The following is an 18,676-nucleotide window of genomic DNA, read 5'->3' as shown; positions in this document are numbered from 1 at the left end:
GGGGAGAAGAGGAAGGAGAGGAAAAGGGGGAGAGAGATGAGGGGAGAGGAGAGGGAAGAGAGAAGGGGAAGGGAGGGGAGAGGGGAGAGAGAAGGGGAGGGGAGAGGGGAGGGGGGTCCAATTCCAAGGCTCTTCGACATGATTCAATTCCAGCGCTTCGGAAAGGCCCACAAAGGCATTCCAGGACCCAGAAACAAGTAAGAAAACACTCCCTTATGTGGAGGTGGAGGAGAAGTGGAGGAGGTGGAGGAGGAGGAGGAAAAGTTATCTCCCCTCTCTCTTCCTCTCTCTCCTTCCTCCTCTTAAATTTGTCACGACTTAAAGTAATTCTCTTTTTTTTCATGATCTGATAGGTGGAAGAAGTAGTGGAGGAGGAGGGAAAAGTGGAGGAGGTGGGTGTGATGTGGAAGCTGGAGGGGAGGAACAATTTGTGGAGTGGAGAAGGAGGGTTAGGTTAGGTTAGGTTAGGTTAAGTTAGGAGGAACAAATTGTGGAGTGGAGAAGGGTTAGGTTAGGTTAGGTTAAGGGAGGAACAAATTGTGGAGTGGAAGAAGAGGGGAGGAACAGTATGTGAAATGGAGGAGGGAGAGTTATAAAGTGGAGAAGAGTATGAAGTGGAGGAGGTGGAGGAGGAACAGTGTGTGAAGTGGACGTGGGAGTTATGAGGTGGAGAAGGGAGAAGCGGACGAGCATGGAGAACTATGAAGTGGAAGCGGCGTGGGGAATTAAAGTGTGGAGTCAAATGGAATTTTAAGTGGAGAGCAGAATGAAGTGGAGGAAGGCGGCTTTAGAAGATGGGGAATATGAAGTGGAGGAATCAGGAAAGTGGAGAGGTGTATGAAGTGGACCAGAGTATGAGTGGAGAGCGTAAACAGAACCCTGAACAAGTGGAGCACAAAAATAGGCCTAAAGATTGTGGACGGAACTGACGACTGAATTTAAAAGCCTGATTCTGATTAAGAGAGAGAGAGAGAGAGAGAGAGAGAGAGAGAGAGAGAGAGAGAGGTACGATGGAGTTTGTAATAGGTCGGTAGATAAAGATAGCTAGATAGATATAGAGCGAGAGAGAGAGAGAGAGAGAGAGAGAGAGAGAGAGAGAGAGAGAGAGAGAGAGAGAGAGAGAGAGAGGTACGATAGAGTTTGTAATAGGTCGGTAGATAAAGATAGCTAGATAGATATAGAGAGAGAGAGAGAGAGAGAGAGACTGGACCCACACACACGTCAAAACCAATGAAACAAACCTAAAAATAGAACAGAAAAAAAAGCCTTTCCAGTCCATTCACAAAACATGGAATCGACCCTCTCCCTCTCTCTCTCTCTCTCTCTCTCTCTCTCTCTCTGGCAACCGCCCACCTCAACCGGCTTTTTCTCCGTTCCTATTTTCTCTAACCTACTTTAAGCCTCCTAACCCCTTCCCCTCCCCCCCCCCTCTTTTTCCCTCCCTCTTCTCTCCCCCTCCCCCCCTTTATCTCTCCCTCGTTTCCCTCCTCCTTCCTCCCTTGCCTCTCCTTTTCCATATCTGACATGTTTCTTGCCCTTGTTTTCCTCCTCCTCCTCCTCCTCTTCTTCTCTCTCTTTCTCTCTTGTTTCTCTTTCTTTCTTTAATTTTCTCTTGTTTCTCTTTTTCTTTTTATTTCTTTATTCTTTTCTTGTATTATCTTCCTCTCTTCCCCTTTTCATTTGTCTTATTCCTTTCTTTTCTTTCTCCTGTTTCATTCTTCTTTCTTTAACTTTCCTTTTTCCTCTCTCTCTCTCTCTCTCTCTCTCTCTCTCTCTCTCTCTCTCTCTCTCTCTCTCTCTCTCTCTCTCTCTCTGCTCGTTACACCCTTTTAACTTTCTCTCTCTCCCCTTTCCTCTTTTTTTTTTTCCTTATGCCTCCCTCTCTCTCCCCTTTTCCTTCTTTCATTTTTACTTCATTCTTATACCTTTCCTTTTTTTCCTGTTTCTCTCTTTCCTCTTTTCTTTCTTTATTTACCTTCGCTCTCTTCCAATTCTTACTTGTCTTCCTTTCCAAACTATAAAGCAACAAATCTTCACATCATCAACAATACAATAACAAACCAACAAGGCATTAAAACCACTCTAAACCCCCTAAATACCCTGACACCATTAACAACCCTCCCTACGGATCGCTTAATATCACTCCGCGCCATTAACCTCAATCTCATTATACCCTACAAAGCCGGCCCAGGTCTCAGCAAATATCCCTAGACACACGTAAACTTTCCCTAGGTCTGCATCTCATAGGGTATTCTCATGTTTCCGCCTCTCATGTCAACTATTTCTATAGGGCGAGAAGGGAGTGAACTGGGTTGTAATGAGTGTTTCCCTAGGTTCGGGGTGCTGAAGAAGGGTCAAACTACCAATAGGGTCATAAGAGTACCCATGGACATGCCTAAAACTCCTATGAAAACCTTGTCAAATGCGTATACTAGGGCGCCCAAATGTTGAAGAATGTGTAGTTTTATGAGCCGAGCGATAGTATGACAATTTTTTGGTAGAGGCTGTGTTGGAATTGATTTTAGTAGAGGTTGTGTTAGTATTTCAAATGTGTAGTTTTATGAGCCTAGCGATAGTGTGACAGTTCTTTGGTAGAGGCTGTGTTGGTATGATATCTATGGGTGGTTTAGTGAGTCTAGTTATAGCTTGACAAGGCTTTAATAGAGGTTGTGTTAGTATTTCAAATGTGTAGTTTTATGAGCCTAGCGATAGTATGACAGTTCTTTGGTAGAGGCTGTGTTGGTATGATATCTATGGGTGGTTTAGTGAGTCTAGTAATAGATTGACAAGCTTTAGTAGAGGTTGTGTTAGTATTTCAAATGGATAGAGGCTGTTAGTATGATTTCTATGGGTGGTTTAACGAGCCTAGTTATAGCTTGACAAGGCTTTAATAGAGGTTGTGTTAGTATTTCAAATGGATAGAGGCTGTGTTAGTATGATTTCTATGGGTGGTTTAACGAGCCTAGTTTTAGCTTGACAAGGCTTGAGTAGAGGTTATGTTAGTATGTCAGATGGGTAGTTTTACGAACCTAGTGACTCAAGAACGCAAAAAACAACGCATGAGAACCCGACCAATCTCCTTAGAGGGATTTGGATATAGTTCTTGTGGGAGTCGAAAGTGTTTGAGAAAATGGACCGCCAATATGTTACGTAACGTGTTGAAGATTAGCTATGGTCCTAAGCAGACCATAGAGATGAGAGAAGGAGGGAGAGAGAAGTAGTAGATATGAAAGGATGAGATGAAGAAGGGAAGGAAGGAGGGGAAGAATCAGAAGGAAATGAAGACTGGCTATCATTCTAAGCATAGCAAAACGTAGCGCCCAAAGAGAGAAGAGAGAAAGAGGGAGAGAGAAGTAGATATAAAAGGAAAAGATGAACAGGAGATGACAGCAATGAAGGAGGGAAGGATGGAGGGAGAGAATCAATAGGGGAGGAAGACACAAGGAGAAAGGAAAGTGAGGAAAAGGGAAAGGATGATTATAAGACGTTAGAGGGAAAGAAGGAATAAGAGGGAGAGGAAGATGAGGAAAGCACTCAGAAAGGAGGAAAAAGACTAGGAAGGGAGATGAGATGGGGTGGGGAAGGAAGGAAAAAAAGAAGGAATGTATAAGGAGGAAAAAAAATACATAATAATTACAAGGGAGGGAGGAAGGAGAAAAGAAAGGGAGGGAAGGAAGGAAAGTGGAAATGGAAAGGAGAGAAAGAAAAGAAGGATTCGAAGAGAGAGAGAGAGAGAGAGAGAGAGAGAGAGAGAGAGAGAGAGAGAGAGAGAGAGAGAGAGAGAGAGAGAGAGATATCGTACTATAGTCCCCCCCCCCTTCGTGACGTCACTGTAGAACCTGCCAACCACACACACACACACACACACACACACACACACACACACACACACACACACACTGTCCTCCTGACCTAATTTTTAACCCTTCCTTGGACGCCTCTGTTTGTCTGTCTGTCTGTCTGTCTGTCTGTTTCTATTCATATCTCCATATCTACCTGTCTGTCTGTGTCTGTCTATCTGTCTCTAACTCTGTCTGTCTGTGAATATAGTTACCTGTCTGTCTGTCTGTCTGTTTCTATTCATTTCTCCATATCTGCCTGTCTGTCTGTCTGTCTATCTGTCTCTAACTCTGTCTGTGAATATAGTTACCTGTCTGTCTGTCTGTGTATGTCTGGTCATTCGTCTGTCTGTTAATTTGCCTGTTTTTGACCTCTATTTATATATTTTTTTGTATATGCGCCTGTCTGTCTGTCTGTCTGTCTGTCTATTAGTCTGAGTGTGTCTGGTTCTATTCTTGTCTGTGTCTGTCTGTGTGTCTGTTTCTGGAGGTACGTCTCTCTCTCTCTCTCTCTCTCTCTCTCTCTCTCTCTCTCTCTCTCTCTCTCGAGCCAAAAAATTACCCTAGACTATTTTTTTTCTCCCTTACATTCAAATTATGGGCGTCATTTTTCCCTCCTGATGACCATTGTAAAACACACAACTCGACTTTTTTCCCTAGACTTTCTTCCCCAGACATTTTTCCCTAGACTTTCTTCCCCACTTTTTTCCCTAGACTTCCTTCCACAGACATTTTTCCCTAGACTTTCTTCCCCACTTTTTTCCCTAGACTTTCTTCCCCAGATTTTTTCCCAAGCCTTCCTTCCCCAGATTTTTTTCCCTAGACTTTCTTTCCCAGACCCAAATCTTGACCCAGATCCTTTTTTGCTCCTTCCTCGTTTTTTAAGCTGACTTCTGTTCCAAAACTCGACCTCCTTTCCTCCCTCCCCCTCTCCCCCCCCTCTTTTTTTTCTCTCCCCTGTCCAATTTCTCAACCTAATTATGCCCCTTCTCTCTCTCTCTCTCTCTCTCTCTCTCTCTCTCTCTCTCTCTCTCTCTCTCTCTCTGGGATGGTGGTAAAGAGTAGGAGGAGGAGGAGGAGGAGGAAAAGAAGGAGAAGGAGAAGAAGAAAAAGAGGAAGAAGAAGAGGAGAAGGAGGAGGAGGAGGGTGAAAGGAAAAGATAAAGAGGAAAAGATGATGATGATAAAGAAAAAGAACAGAAAGAAAAAGAAAAGAACAAGAGGAGGAGGAGGAAGAGGAGGAGGAGGAGGAGGAGGAGGAGGAGGAGAAAAGAAGGAGAAATGAGAAGAAGTTATTTCATTAAGTTCTCGGAGTCAAGAGAGCGTCGGGTCATATGGAAGAAGAAGAAGAAGAAGAAGAAGAGATAAAAGAAAATGAAGAAGAGAAAAATAAGATTAAGTAAATGATGAAAAAAAATGAAAATAAAAAAGATAAAAAAAATAATGAAAAGAAAAATATTAAGCAAGAGCAGTCTTTTCATCCTTTTCCTTTCCTTTCCTTTCCACAAACTTTTCCTCCTCTTTTCCTCAGACCCACAAGAAGAGGAATATATAGACAGAAAAGAAACATCACAGACAGACAGACAGACAGAAAGGAATTAAAACAAAGAAAAACAAATAGACAAACAGACATTCTCATTTCAGCAGAGAACGAGAGAAAGAAAGAAAGAGAGGAAGATAAAATGGCAAAGAAAGGAAGGAAGGAAGGAGGGAACGAAGGAAGGAAGGAGGGAGGGAAGGAGGGAGGGAAGGAGGGAGGGAAGGAAGGAAGGAAGGAAGGAAGGAAGGAAGGAGGGAGGGAGGGAAGGAGGGAAGGAAGGAGGGAAGGAAGGAAAGAATGAATGAATGAAGGAAGGAAGGAAGGAAAGGAAGGAGGGCAGGAAGGAAGGAAGGAAGGAAGGAAATAATGATTGAATGAATGAATGAATGAAGGAAGGAAGGAAGAAAGGAAGGAAAGGAAGGAAGTAAGGAAGGAAGGAAAAAAATAAGTAAGAAAGGAAAGAAAAGAGAAAGAAAGAAAGAAAGGAAGGAAGATCGAGGAGGGAAAAAATGCAGTGGAAGATAAAAAATAAAATAATAAAGGAAGGAAATAAGAAAGATGGAAGAAAAGAAGGAAAAAAAAGAAATGAAGGAAGATCAAAAGGAAATAAAAGAAAAAAAAGTGAAATCCAAAAGACGAATGAAGGAGGAGACGAAGGAAAGGAGGAGGAAATAAAGGAAGGATGACAGAAATGAAGACAGGGAAAAAAAAAGAAAAAAAAACATTCATTCTAGGAAGTTTTGAGGCCTAAGTTACCAGGGAGCGAATTACATTGAAGTTGAAAAAAAAAAAAAGAAAGGTCAAAACTGTCTGGGTGCAATTAACATGTTTTACGAGGTAGTAGTAGTAGTAGTAGTAGTAGTAGTAGTAGTAGTAGTAGAAGGAGGAGGAAGAAGGAGGGAAAGAGAGAGAGAAAGGAGAGAAAGGAAAGAGAAAGAGATTGAGAGAGAAATTAGGGAGAAGCGAGAGGAGAGATGATGCAGAAAGAAGGAGAGAAAAGAGGAGAGAAAGGGAAGAGAAAGAAGTAGAGAGAGAGAGAGAGAGTGGAAGTTAGGGAGACACTGAACGAAAGGGAAAGGGAAGAGAGAGAGAGATAGAGAGAGAAGGAGAGAGAAACGAGAAAGGTAAGAGAGAGAAGTGGAGGAAAGGTAGAGATTGAGGGAAAGGGAAAGAGGTCGAGAGGGAAGGGAGAGTAAGGAAGAGGGGGAGGTAGATTAAGGGAGAGATAGGGAGAGGAGGAGGGAGTGGGGGGGTATGAGGCCCCTAACCCCCCTCCCAAGGCAGGTGACAGGTGCGAGAGCCTCTTCCTCCTCCTCCTCCTCCTCCTCCTCCTCCTCCTCCTCCTCCTCTCTTTGGTTGATCTTTTTTCCATCAAAGTTCCTCTCTCTTTTATTTTCTTAGTTCTAATTATATCTTGTTTTATTTTCCCTGTTTTCCCTCCTCCTCCTCCTCCTCCTCTTCCTCTTCTCTTTTTGCCTCTCCCTTCCCTGTAATTTCATCTTCCCTTCTCTTCTCTTTCTTCTTCTCCTTCTTCTCCCTTCCTCCTCCTCCTCCTCCTCCTCTCCCTTCCATTCTAATCTTCTCTCCCTCAGTTGTTATTTCATCTTTTCTCTTCTCTTTCTCCTCCTCCTCCTCCTCCTCCTCTCTTTCCCCTCCCTTCCCTTTTTCTCTTTCTTCTTCTTCTCCTCCTCCTCCTCCTCTCCCTTCCATTCTAATCTTCTCTCCCTCAGTTGTTATTTCATCTTTTCTCTTCTCTTTCTCCTCCTCCTCCTCCTCCTCTCTTTCCCCTCCTTTCCCTTTTTCTCTCTCCTTATCTTATCTCCCTCCTCTTTCCCCCTTCCTTGTGTTATCTCCCTCTCTAAGCCTACCTCCTCTCTCTCTCTCTCTCTCTCTCTCTCTCTCTCTCTCTCTCTCTCTCTTGTTTGTTACCTGTTGGCTTCTGTTCACAACAAATATCTCTTCTCCTTCTCCTCCTCCTCCTCCTCCTCTTCCTCTTCCTCTTCCTCCTCCTCCTCCTCTTCCTCTTCCTCCTCCATTTTTATTGCATCTTCTCCTTTCTGTTCTTATGTAGCTTTTCTTCTTCTTCTTCTTCTTCTTCTTCTTCTTCCTCCTCCTCCTCCTCCTCTTCTTCTGTGCTCTTTTGTTTCTTCCTTTACTTTTCCTTTGCTAATTCTCTACTTCTTCCTCTTCTTCTTCTTCTTCTCCTCTTCCTTCTTCTTCTTTTTGTCGTCTCCTTTTCCTTCTCTTCTCTTCTACTTCTTCATCCTTACTTCGTCACTCCTCCTCCTCCTCCTCCTCCTCTTCTTCCTCCTCCTCTTTTTTTATCTTCTTCCCCTCCTTTTCCTTCTCTTCCCTTCTAGTTTTCATCCTTTCCTTTGTCACCCTTCCTCTTCTTCCTCCTCCTCCTCCTCCTCCTCCTCCTCCTCCTCCTCCTCCTCCTCCTCCCGTTGCAATCCGCGTAACGTTTTGGAACATCTAGCGCCATTCCCGTCCATTCCTCACCTACTGCCATACAGCGAGTGCCATTCCCGAGCCCATTCCCACTTGCTCACACTCCACATGAAAGTCAGACTGGAATATAGGCTTTGGTGGAGGGAATCAGGTTGGAATACAGGGCTTTTGGAATACAGGAATCAAGGCTGGAATGTGACGTTGAGAATGGGAACTGGACGGGAATTTATCTTTAGGAGTGTGAAGATTTAAGTCAGACTGGAATACAGGCTTTGGAATACAGGAACCAAGGCTGGAATACATGACGTTGGGAATGGGAACTGGACGGGAATTTAACTTTTGGAGTGTGAAGATTTAAGTCAGACTGGAATACAGGCTTGGGAGGAAGGAATCAAGGGTGGGAATCAGACTGGAATATATGACTTTAGGAATGGGAACTGGACGGGAATTTAACTTCTGGAGTGTGAAGATTTAAGTCAGACTGGAATACAGGCTTGGGAGGAAGGAATCAAGTTGGAATACAGGAATCAAGGGTGGGAAACAAACTGGAATATATGACTTTAGGAATGGGAACTGGACTGGAATTTGTTTTTTAGTGTGAAGATCAAGGTAAGAAACATGGGAATCGGACTGGAATAAAAGACTAGGAATAGGAATCAGGCTGGAATATTACTTTAGGAATGGAAATCAGCTTGGAATACATGCTTTAATAGGGGAAATATAAAAGTGAAAATAGTGGGAATCAGGCTGGAACATGACTAGGAATGGGGATCAGACTGGAATACGGGACCTTTAGAAATAGGTCAGGTTGGAATAGGAAGCTTTGCAAATAGGAATCAACCTGGAATATCAAACTTTAGGAATGGGTCAGGTTGGAACGTCACTTTTGGAATGGGAATCAGGCAGGAATATAAGCTTTAGGAATGGGTCAGGTTGGAACGTTACTTTAGAAATGGGAATCAGGCTGGAATATGAAGGTTTAGGAATGGGTAAGTTTGGAACGTCACTTTTGGAATGGGAATCAGGCAGGAATATGGTTTAGTAATGGGTCAGGTTGGAACATCACTTTTGGTATGGGAATCAGGCAGGAATATAAGGTTTAAGAATGGGTTAGGTTGGAACGTCACTTTAGGAATGGGAATCAGGCAGGAATATAAGGTTTAGGAATGGGTTAGGTTGGAACGTCTTTAGGAATGGGAATCAGGCTGGAATATAAAGGTTTAGAAATGGGAATCAGGCAGGAATATGGTTTAGTAATGGGTCAGGTTGGAACATCACTTTTGGAATGGGAATCAGGCAGGAATATAGAGGTTTAGGAATGGGTTAGGTTGGAACATCACTTTGGGAATGGGAATACGACTGAAATACTGGAACGGCGACAGGACTGGGAGGCGGGAATGAAAATATTGGAATGGACGACTCTATGGGGGGCCATTCCTGTTTATTTAAAGGCGACCTCTATCGGGAATGGGGTGAGGGGCGCCATTCCCATTCCAGTTGATATAATGGTGATGGTGCCTCGCTCACACTGGAATGCCCGTCTGTCTGTCTGTCTGTGAGTGTGTCTGTCAGTCTATATATCTGTCTGTGTGTGTGTGTGTGTGTGTGTGTGTGTGTGTGTGTGTGTGTGTGTGTGTGTGAGTGCGTCTGTCAGTCTATCTAGTGTGTCTGTCTGTCTGTCTGTCTGTCTGTCTATATATCTGTCTATCTGTGTGTGTGTGTGTGTGTGTGTGTGTGTGTGTATATCTGTCTATCTGTGTGTGTCTGTCTGTCTGTCTGTCTGTATAGCATGTCTCTGTGTGTATGTCTAACGTTTATTTGTCTGTCTGTCTGTCTTTGTATCTGTCTAACGGCTCGCGTGTCTGTCTGTCTGTCTGTCTGTGTGGTTTTAACAGCATGCTCTTTCCTTTCTCCATTTCCCTCCCTTTCCCTTCCCCTCCTTATCCTCTCCTTCCATTTCTTTCCCTTCTATTCCCTTTCCTCTTTTTCTCATCCTTCCTTTCCATTATCATTTTTGCTTCCCTGTCTTTCCCTTCCCTTCCCTTTCCATCTATTTGTCTTCTATTCTTCTTCCTCTCCTAACATTTTTTCCCCCTTCTATTCCCTTCCCTTCTTTTCTCATCCTTCCTTTCCATTATCATTTCTGCTTCCCTGTCTTTCCCTTCCCTTCCATTTCCATCTATTTATCTTCTCTTCTTTTTGCTCTACATACATTTCTTTCCTGTCCATTCTCTTCCCTTCCATTTCCTTTTCCATCCTTCCTTTTTATATTAACTTATTTTTTTCTTCACTGTCCTTAAGTTAGGTTAGGTTAGGTTAGGTAAGGTTAGGTTAGATTAGGTAGGTTAGGTTAGGTAAGGTAAGGTAAGGTAAGGTGAGGTAAGGTTAGGTTAGATTAGGTTAGGTAAGGTAAGGTAAGGTAAGGTTAGGTTAGATTAGGTTAGGTAAAGTAAGGTAAGGTAAGGTAAGGTTAGGTTAGGTTAGGTAAGGTAAGGTAAGGTAAGGTAAGGTAAGGTAAGGTAAGGTTAGGTTAGGTTAGGTTAGGTTAGGTAAGGTAAGGTAAGGTAAGGTAAGGTAAGGTAAGGTAAGGTAAGGTAAGGTAAGGTTAGGTTAGGTAAGGTAAGGTAAGGTAAGGTAAGGTAAGGTAAGGTTAGGTTAGATTAGGTTAGGTAAGGTAAGGTAAGGTTAGGTTAGGTTAGGTTAGGTTAGGTTAGGTAAGGTAAGGTAAGGTAAGGTAAGGTAAGGTTAGATTAGGTTAGGTTAGATTAGGTTAGGTAAGGTAAGGTAAGGTAAGGTTAGGTTAGATTAGGTAAGGTAAGGTAAGGTAAGGTAAGGTAAGGTAAGGTTAGGTTAGATTAGGTAAGGTAAGGTAAGGTAAGGTTAGGTAAGGTAAGGTAAGGTTAGGTTAGATTAGGTTAGGTAAGGTAAGGTAAGGTTAGGTTAGATTAGGTTAGGTAAGGTAAGATAAGGTTAGGTTAGGTTAGGTTAGGTTAGGTTAGGTTAGGTTAGATTAGGTTAGGTAAGGTAAGGTTAGATTAGGTTACGTAAGGTAAGGTAAGGTTAGGTTAGGTTAGGTTAGGTTAGGTAAGGTAAGATAAGGTTAGGTTAGGTTAGGTTAGGTAAGGTAAGGTTAGGTTAGGTTAGGTTAGGTTAGGTAAGGTTAGATTAGGTTAGGTTAGGTTAGATTAGGTTAGGTTAGGTAAGGTAAGGTTAGGTTAGGTTAGGTTAGGTTAGGTAAGGTTAGATTAGGTTAGGTTAGGTTAGGTAAGGTAAGATAAGGTTAGGTTAGGTTAGGTTAGGTAAGGTAAGGTTAGGTTAGATTAGGTTACGTAAGGTAAGGTAAGGTTAGGTTAGGTTAGGTTAGATTAGGTTAGGTTAGGTAAGGTAAGGTTAGGTTAGGTTAGGTTAGGTTAGGTTAGGTTAGGTTAGGTTGGGTTGGGTTAGGTTGGGTTGGGTTGGGTTGGTAAGGTAAGGTAAGGTTAGGTTAGGTTAGGTTAGGTAAGGTAAGGTTAGGTTAGATTAGGTTACGTAAGGTAAGGTAAGGTAAGGTTAGGTTAGGTTAGATTAGGTTAGGTTAGGTAAGGTAAGGTTAGGTTAGGTTAGGTTAGGTAAGGTTAGATTAGGTTAGGTAAGGTAAGATAAGGTAAGGTTAGGTTAGGTTAGGTTAGGTTAGGTTAGGTTAGCCCTCTCGTTCCCTTTCCTCTCCATCCCTTTTCTTTCCCTCTTCAGCCCTTCACTGTCATCATCATCACCATCATCATCACTATTACGAACATCCATTTTCTTTACGTCTCCCGCTACTGTCACCATCAACACTATCCCTTCACCATTGACTCACTATTACCAACATCAAAGTTTATCTCCCCATTTTCTTCACCATCGTCATTATAGTACTTTTTTGGGGGGTCCTAATTTTCATGACATATGTGACACTAATCGTTACATGTATCTCAATATCATTATCAGTATCTCTCTCTCTCTCTCTCTCTCTCTCTCTCTCTCTCTCTCTCTCTCTCTCTCTCTCTCTGGGGACGGTGGAAAAGAAATAAGAGGAGGAGGAGGAGGAGGAGAGGAAGAAGAAAAAAAGCGGGGAAAGAAACAGAAGAAGAAGAAGAAGAAGAAGAAGAAGAAGAAGAAGAAGAAGAAGAAGAAGAAATAGTAGAAGAAAAAGAGGAAGTTAAAGACGAAGACGAAGAAGAAGAAGAAGAAGAAAAAGAAGAAGAAGAAGAAGAAAAAGAAGAAAGAGAAGAAGAAGTAATAGAAGAAAAAGGGGAAGAAAAAGATGTTACGTGGTCTCTCTCTCTCTCTCTCTCTCTCTCTCTCTCTCTCTCTCTCTCTCTCTCTCTCTCTCTCTCTCTCTCTCTCTCTCTCAAGTCCGTTTCTAATTGCACAACTTTCACAACGTTTTTCTCTTTTTTCTTTCGCGTCCGTTGCTGTTATTAGATAGTGTTGTTGTTGTTGTTGTTGTTGTATTCTTTGTTTTGTTTTTTGTTGTTCTTGTTCTTGTTGTTTTAAAAGTGTTAGCAGCTGTAAAGAGTTAACGATAGTAGTAGTAGTAGTAGTAGTAGTAGTAGTAGTAGTAGTAGTAGTAGTGTGGGCTATAAGAACATAAGGACACAGCAAGGGGGAGGTAGGCCTATAAAGGGCAGCTCGTAGTTTTAGCAGTAGGCCTAGTGTAACAGCATAAGGGAGAAGAGTATTAATAGGAGTAGTAAGAGGCTGAGGAGGAGGAGGAAGAGAAGGAGACAAACGAGGAAGAGGAAGAGGATTAAGAGGAAGAGGAGGAAGAGGAAGAAGAGAAGGAGGAAGAGGAGGAGGAGACAAACGAAGAAGAGGAATAGGAGAAAGGAAGCAGAGAAGGAGGAGGAGGAGGAAGAGGAAGAGGAGGAGAAGGAGGAAGAGGAGGAGGAGACAAACGAAGAAGAGGAATAGGAGAAAGGAAGCAGAGAAGGAGGAGGAAGAGGAAGAGGAAGGGGAGGAGGAGTAAGAGGAAGAGGAGTAAGAGGAAGAAGAGAAGGAGGAAGAGGAGGAGGAGACAAACGAAGAAGAGGAATAGGAGAAAGGAAGCAGAGAAGGAGGAGAAAGGAAGCAGAGAAGGAGGAGGAAGAGGAAGAGGAGGAGGAGGAGAAGGAAGAGGAGTAAGAGGTGAAGGAAGAGGACACGAAACACGGTCAAGAGTATCGACTTGAGAGCCACGCAAATTATTATCGACTAAGAGGAGGAGGAGGAGGAGGAAGAGGAGGAAGAGGAGGAGGAGGAGGAGGAAGAGTAGAGTTCACTAACCTCACAAGTGTTCAAATAAGGCGAGATAACACCCTAGAATTACCTCTCTCTCTCTCTCTCTCTCTCTCTCTCTCTCTCTCTCTCTCTCTCTCTCTCTCTCTCTCTCTCTGCTACTATGTTCTGTCTCTTTCTTTCTTTTTTATCTATTTTCCTTTCCTTTCTATTTTTTCCTATTTTTCTTTTCATTTTCCTTATTCCTGTTATTTTCTTATTTTCTTCTTTTTTTCCTTTTCCTTGTCTTTCGCTTCATCTCTCTCTCTCTCCCCTTTTCCTGATATTTTCTCTCTCACCCTTTCTTTCCTTCCTTCTCTCCTTTCAACTTTTTTCCTGTTTCCTCCTAACCTTCCTCTTCTCTCCTATCTCTTTTCTTCTACCCCTTTCCTCTTCGTTCCTCTCTTCTCCCACCTCCTTCCTTCCTTTCCCTTCCTTTTTCTGTTATTGCTATCCTTTATTTTCCATCTTTTTCCTCTCTTCCCTCTTTTCTCTCCATTCCTTCTCTCTTCCTCTCCTTCCCTTCCTCATACCTAACTTTTTTTTTCTATTTTTATCTCTGGCGCATCGGTAAGTGAGTCTACCCACGAATCCACTGGCCAAGGTTCGCATCCCGCCACGCCCAGCCAGCCCACCTTTTGTTTACCTTCCCTCGCAGGCTGATCAATAGACATACACACCTGGGAAGCCTGGCTAAGGTAAGCTGTGGTAACCTGGATGGCTCGGTCTGTCTATCTGTCTGTCTGTCTGTCTTTTCTTTTCCTTCCTCCTTTTCTAAAACTTCCTTGTCAGCCTTTTCTTCTTAATTTCATTCTTGTTTTTCTAGTTCCCATTGCTGTCTCTCTCTATGACTACTTAATACTGTTACTACTACTACTACTACTACTACTACTACTACTACTTCTCAATCTTCTACAAAACCATTTAAACATTTTCTTCAATTTCTCTTTGTTTATATTCTGAAATTCCCAGCTTGTTCTCCCCTTTCTCTCTCTCTCTCTCTCTCTCTCTCTCTCTCTCTCTCTCTCTCTCTCTCTCTCTCTCTCTCTCTCTCTCTCTCTCTCTCTCTCTCTCTCTCTCTCTCTCTCTCTCTCTCTCGCTTCTTTTCTCCTTTCTGTCATTCTTCCTCCTCTTCCTTCATTCATTCCCTTTATTCTCTCCCTTCTATTTTCCTATTTTCTTTCTCCGTTATTCTATGCATACTCATTCTTCCATTTCTGCTTCTTCTTCTCCTTTATCACCCGTTTCCCCATTCCTTCCCTTCTTCTTTCCCTTTCTCTTTTCTTCTTTGTTAATTTCTCTTCACCTGCTTCGTCTTGGTTATCCCTTCTTCTCTTATTCCTTATTTTCACACCTTGATATTTCTTTGTATTTTCCTTTCCCTCATTTCTTCTTTCTTTTCCTTCTTCACATTGTATTTTCCTATTCACTTTTTGCATTTTCTTCTTCTTTCTTTCTTTCCCTGTTTTCCATTTTCATTTTTTTCTTAATCTTTTTTTTCTTCTATTTCCCTGTCATGTATTTTTCTATTCTTCTCTTCTTTTATTTTATCCGCTAAGTGATCTTTATTCCTTTCCTCTTAATTCTTCTTCTTCTTTTCCTCTTTCTTTTCTCGTTCTCCCTCTCTTTTTCCCTTCTCCTTCCTTTCATTCACTTGTTTTCTCTCCCTCTCTTCTTTTTCTTCTCTCTCTCTCTCTCTCTTTGATCTTCTCTCTTGTTTTCTCTCCCTTCTTTTTTCTTCTCTCTCCTTCCTTTCGTCCTTTAATTGTCTTGCCTCTTCTCTCTCTCTCTCTCTCTCTCTCTCTCTCTCTCTCTCTCTCTCTCTCTCTCTCTCTCTCTCTCTCTCTCTCTCTTGTTTTCTTTTTCTTTTTCCTATCTTTTTTTTTCCATATTGGTCTATTTTATCTCATTCTGCATTTTCTGTTTCCTGTTTTCTTTCTTAACTATTTATCTATCTATCTTTTTCTCTTTCTTTTTTTTTTTTTCCCTTTCTTTGTCTATCATCTACATTCCTGCTTTCTTTCTCATCTATCCATCTATCTGTCTATCTTTTTCTCTCTTTTTTTTATCTTTCTTTGTCTTTTATCTACATTCCCATTTTCCTCTTTTTTTCTGTTATTATCCATCTATTTATCTATCTTTATCTACCTCTCTTTATCCTTATCTATCCATATTTATTTGTCCTTTTGTCAACATTCCAACATTTCCATTCTCTCTCTCTCTCTCTCTCTCTCTCTCTCTCTCTCTCTCTCTCTCTCTCTCTCTCTCTCTCGTCACGTACACATCTGAATAAACACAAAGATGGACTAGGCGCTGTTCTGGGGTTCCACTTTTATGTATGCTAAGTGGAACGAAGTGGAAGAGAAAAAAAAAAAACTACATATTCAGAACAGCGCTTCGGTTTTCTGGTTCAGTTCGCTTCAGTTTTGTTTGTTGTTGTTGTTTTTTTGTTGTTTTTTTGGCACTCAATCGTTTCAGATAATATAAACGTTAGGAGTCTGCAAGAGGCCGTCATTTTGTCAACTTCAGTATTTTTTTTCTCTGTCATTATATTTTCAGTGTCTATAAGCCGGTTCCACAGTCCAACACAGTGTCTTCGTAACAGCCCGAACCAAACTATAGAATCCCATACAATCCAAAATGGGGAGGTCTTCGATGCCACACTAAATACACAAAACTTTTCCTGTATAGTTTCATCAAATTTGTGAGCTTAAATATAAACACCAGACACTATACAAGGAAATTTCAAAGGCTCTGGTATTGGTTTGGGAGCTTACGAACCCATCATGGGGAACTGTGAAACTGGCCCAATGTCTCCCAAAATTCATGTGTGATGGAGTATAGAATTTTTTTACAAACACTCAATTTCCTTTTCTTTCCTTCCCTTCCCTTCCTTATTCTTCTCTTCTCTCCCATTCCCTTCCTTTTTCTCCCCATTCCCTCTTTCTTCCTCCTCAATACTCACTCCTATATCTAGTCCACTCTTCAGTATTTCAAATCCCATTGCCTCTTTCTTTCCCCTTAATACTCACTCCTATATCTAGTCCACTCTTCAGTATTTCAAACCCCATTGCCTCTTTCTTTCCCCTCAATACTCACTCCTATATCTAGCTCACTCTTCAGTATTTCAAACCCCAATTCCTTCTTTCTTCCTCCTAGATACTCACTCCTTTTATATCGTCCACTCTTCAGTATTTCAAACCCCATTCCCTCTTTCTTCCTCCTCGATACTCACTCCTATATCTAGTTCACTCTTCACTATTTCACTCCTCTGCCATGTCCTCTTTTATTTATGCCACCCGAAATGTGTGTCAATGAGCCCGGTAACCTTTCCAAACACAGTATTTTTGGGTACTTTTCCACACGCAACTCGATCTATCTGGTTATCTCTTGCATATTGCTTCTCCATTCTATTCAGTCTTCTTCCTCTTATCCAGCTTGTTTACCTTGCCTATAATTCCTGTACCAAATCCTTCCTTCACCCTCTTAAACACTCACTCCTTTGACCTAGAACTCCAGCATTCCTGTACCAAATCCTTCCTTCACCCTCTTAAACACTCACTCCTTTGACCTAGAACTCCAGCATTCCTGTACCATATCCTTCCTTCACCCTCTTAAACACTCACTCCTTTGACCTAGAACTCCAGCATTCCTGTACCATATCCTTCCTTCATCCTCTTAAACACTCACTCCTTTGACCTAGAACTCCAGCATTCCTGTACCAAATCCTTCCTTCACCCTCTTAAACACTCACTCCTTTGACCTAGAACTCCAGCATTCCTGTACCATATCCTTCCTTCATCCTCTTAAACACTCACTCCTTTGACCTAGAACTCCAGCATTCCTGTACCATTCTCTTCGTCACCTCCCTCCTTACATCTAGTCATCTCTGCCTATTGCGCGTGAAGGGACTTGGAACATTTAAAACTTTCCCATTTCCTCGATGTTCTTTTCTCTCTCTGTCTCCCGCATCTATAACATATCCTTTTGCCATTTTTAGCCTCTATCAAATTGCGCGTGAAGGGACTTGCAACATTTAAAACTTTCCCATTTCCTCGATGTTCTTTTCTCTCTCTGTCTCCCGCATCTATAACATATCCTTTTGGCATTTTTAGCCTCCATCAAATTGCGCGTGAAAGGACTTGGAACATTTAAAACTTTCCCATTTCCTCGATGTTCTTTTCTCTCTTTGTCTCCCGCATCTATAACATATCCTTTTGCCATTTTTTGCCTCTATCAAACTGCGCGTGAAGGGACTTGCAGCATTTAAAACTTTCCCATTTCCTCGATGTTCTTTTCTCTCTCTGTCTCCCGCATCTATAACATATCCTTTTGCCATTTTTAGCCTCTATCAAACTGCGCGTGAGGGGACTTGGAACATTTAAAACTTTCCCATTTCCTCGATGTTCTTTTCTCTCTCTGTCTCCCGCATCTATAACATATCCTTTTGCCATTTTTTGCGTCTATCAAATTGCGCGTGAAGGGACTTGCAACATTTAAAACTTTCCCATTTCCTCGATGTTCTTTTCTCTCTCTGTCTCCCGCATCTATAACATATCCTTTTGCCATTTTTAGCCTCTATCAAATTGCGCGTGAAGGGACTTGGAACATTTAAAACTTTCCCATTTCCTCGATGTTCTTTTCTCTCTCTGTCTCTCGCATCTATAACATATCCTTTTGCCATTTTTAGCCTCTATCAAATTGCGCGTGAAGGGACTTGGAACATTTAAAACTTTCCCATTTCCTCGATGTTCTTTTCTCTCTCTGTCTCCCGCATCTATAACATATCCTTTTGCCATTTTTAGCCTCTATCAAACTGCGCGTGAAGGGACTTGGAACATTTAAAACTTTCCCATTTCCTCGACGTTATTTTCTCTCTCTGTCTCCCAAGTCGTGTGTGCCTGTACCTGCCCGGCCTGTACCGTACCATGGAGAGTTCAACACCGCGACAACAGTAGTCATCGTCATGGCAACCACCCACACCGTCACCATGGCAACAACCTTTCCTATGGCGCTGTCTTATAAGCATTACTCGTATACAACCATCTTCTCCATCATCTTCACTTTCATCAAGGTACGAAGCGATATAGAGATGAGTTATCAGTATTTTCAACATCCTTTTTATATTACTTATCCATCTACACTATTCTATCGTTAATATTATGTAAAACTATTGTCATTGCCATCATCTTCAATTTCCTTACTTCCTTATTCTTATTTTTCACTTCTTTATTTTTTCATTATCGGCCTATTCACACTGCCTACCTATCTACATCAAATTTTTTTATTAGTTTATGTTGTGGTCATTGTTATTATGTAAGCCTATCATCACCATCACCACCATCTTCATCTTTATTTTCGTTCCTTCATGTCCTTCTATTTTCTTCCTTTCCTTCTCTATTCTCTTTCATTCCCTATTCTATTCCTTTCCTTCCCTTTTCTCTTTCCTTCCTGTTCTCGATCTTCAATTATCTTTCTCTCCCTTCCCTATCATTTTTTCTCTTCCTTTCTTTCATTCCCTTCATTTCTTTTCCATTCCCTTCTCTTCTCTCTCCATTCCCATCCTTTCTCCT

General features: G+C 41.8%; 1 protein-coding gene and 3 long non-coding RNA genes across 4 annotated transcripts in view; 1 reads left to right on the top strand and 3 right to left on the bottom strand.

The window, feature by feature from the left end:
* Positions 1–18,676, bottom strand: part of LOC126988237 (protein yippee-like 2) — a 170,073-nt gene that overhangs the window by 56,831 nt on the left and 94,566 nt on the right. The gene's annotated exons all lie outside the window — the stretch shown is intronic.
* On the bottom strand, positions 1,738–4,868 carry LOC126988242 (uncharacterized). Its single transcript, XR_007741798.1, has 2 exons — positions 4,151–4,868; positions 1,738–4,054 (listed from the first exon to the last, which is right to left on the bottom strand). It is a non-coding gene; the product is annotated as an uncharacterized LOC126988242 (long non-coding RNA).
* Positions 7,765–14,151, top strand: LOC126988239 (uncharacterized). Its single transcript, XR_007741787.1, has 4 exons — positions 7,765–8,900; positions 8,962–10,149; positions 10,259–10,833; positions 11,498–14,151. It is a non-coding gene; the product is annotated as an uncharacterized LOC126988239 (long non-coding RNA).
* Positions 14,881–18,676, bottom strand: part of LOC126988238 (uncharacterized) — a 4,566-nt gene continuing 770 nt past the window's right edge. Inside the window, exons 1-2 of the long non-coding RNA XR_007741786.1 lie at positions 16,931–18,676; positions 14,881–16,866 (exon numbers count right to left, since the gene is read on the bottom strand). The exon at positions 16,931–18,676 is cut by the window's right edge and continues 770 nt beyond it. This is a non-coding gene — a long non-coding RNA (uncharacterized LOC126988238). The remainder of the gene's footprint in view (positions 16,867–16,930) is intronic.

This window comes from Eriocheir sinensis, chromosome 68 (genome assembly GCF_024679095.1).
Source record: "Eriocheir sinensis breed Jianghai 21 chromosome 68, ASM2467909v1, whole genome shotgun sequence".
Taxonomy (NCBI): Eukaryota; Metazoa; Arthropoda; class Malacostraca; order Decapoda; family Varunidae; genus Eriocheir; species Eriocheir sinensis.
Note: the sequence above shows the minus strand (reverse complement) of the source record. Positions and strands in the feature narration are given on the sequence as shown.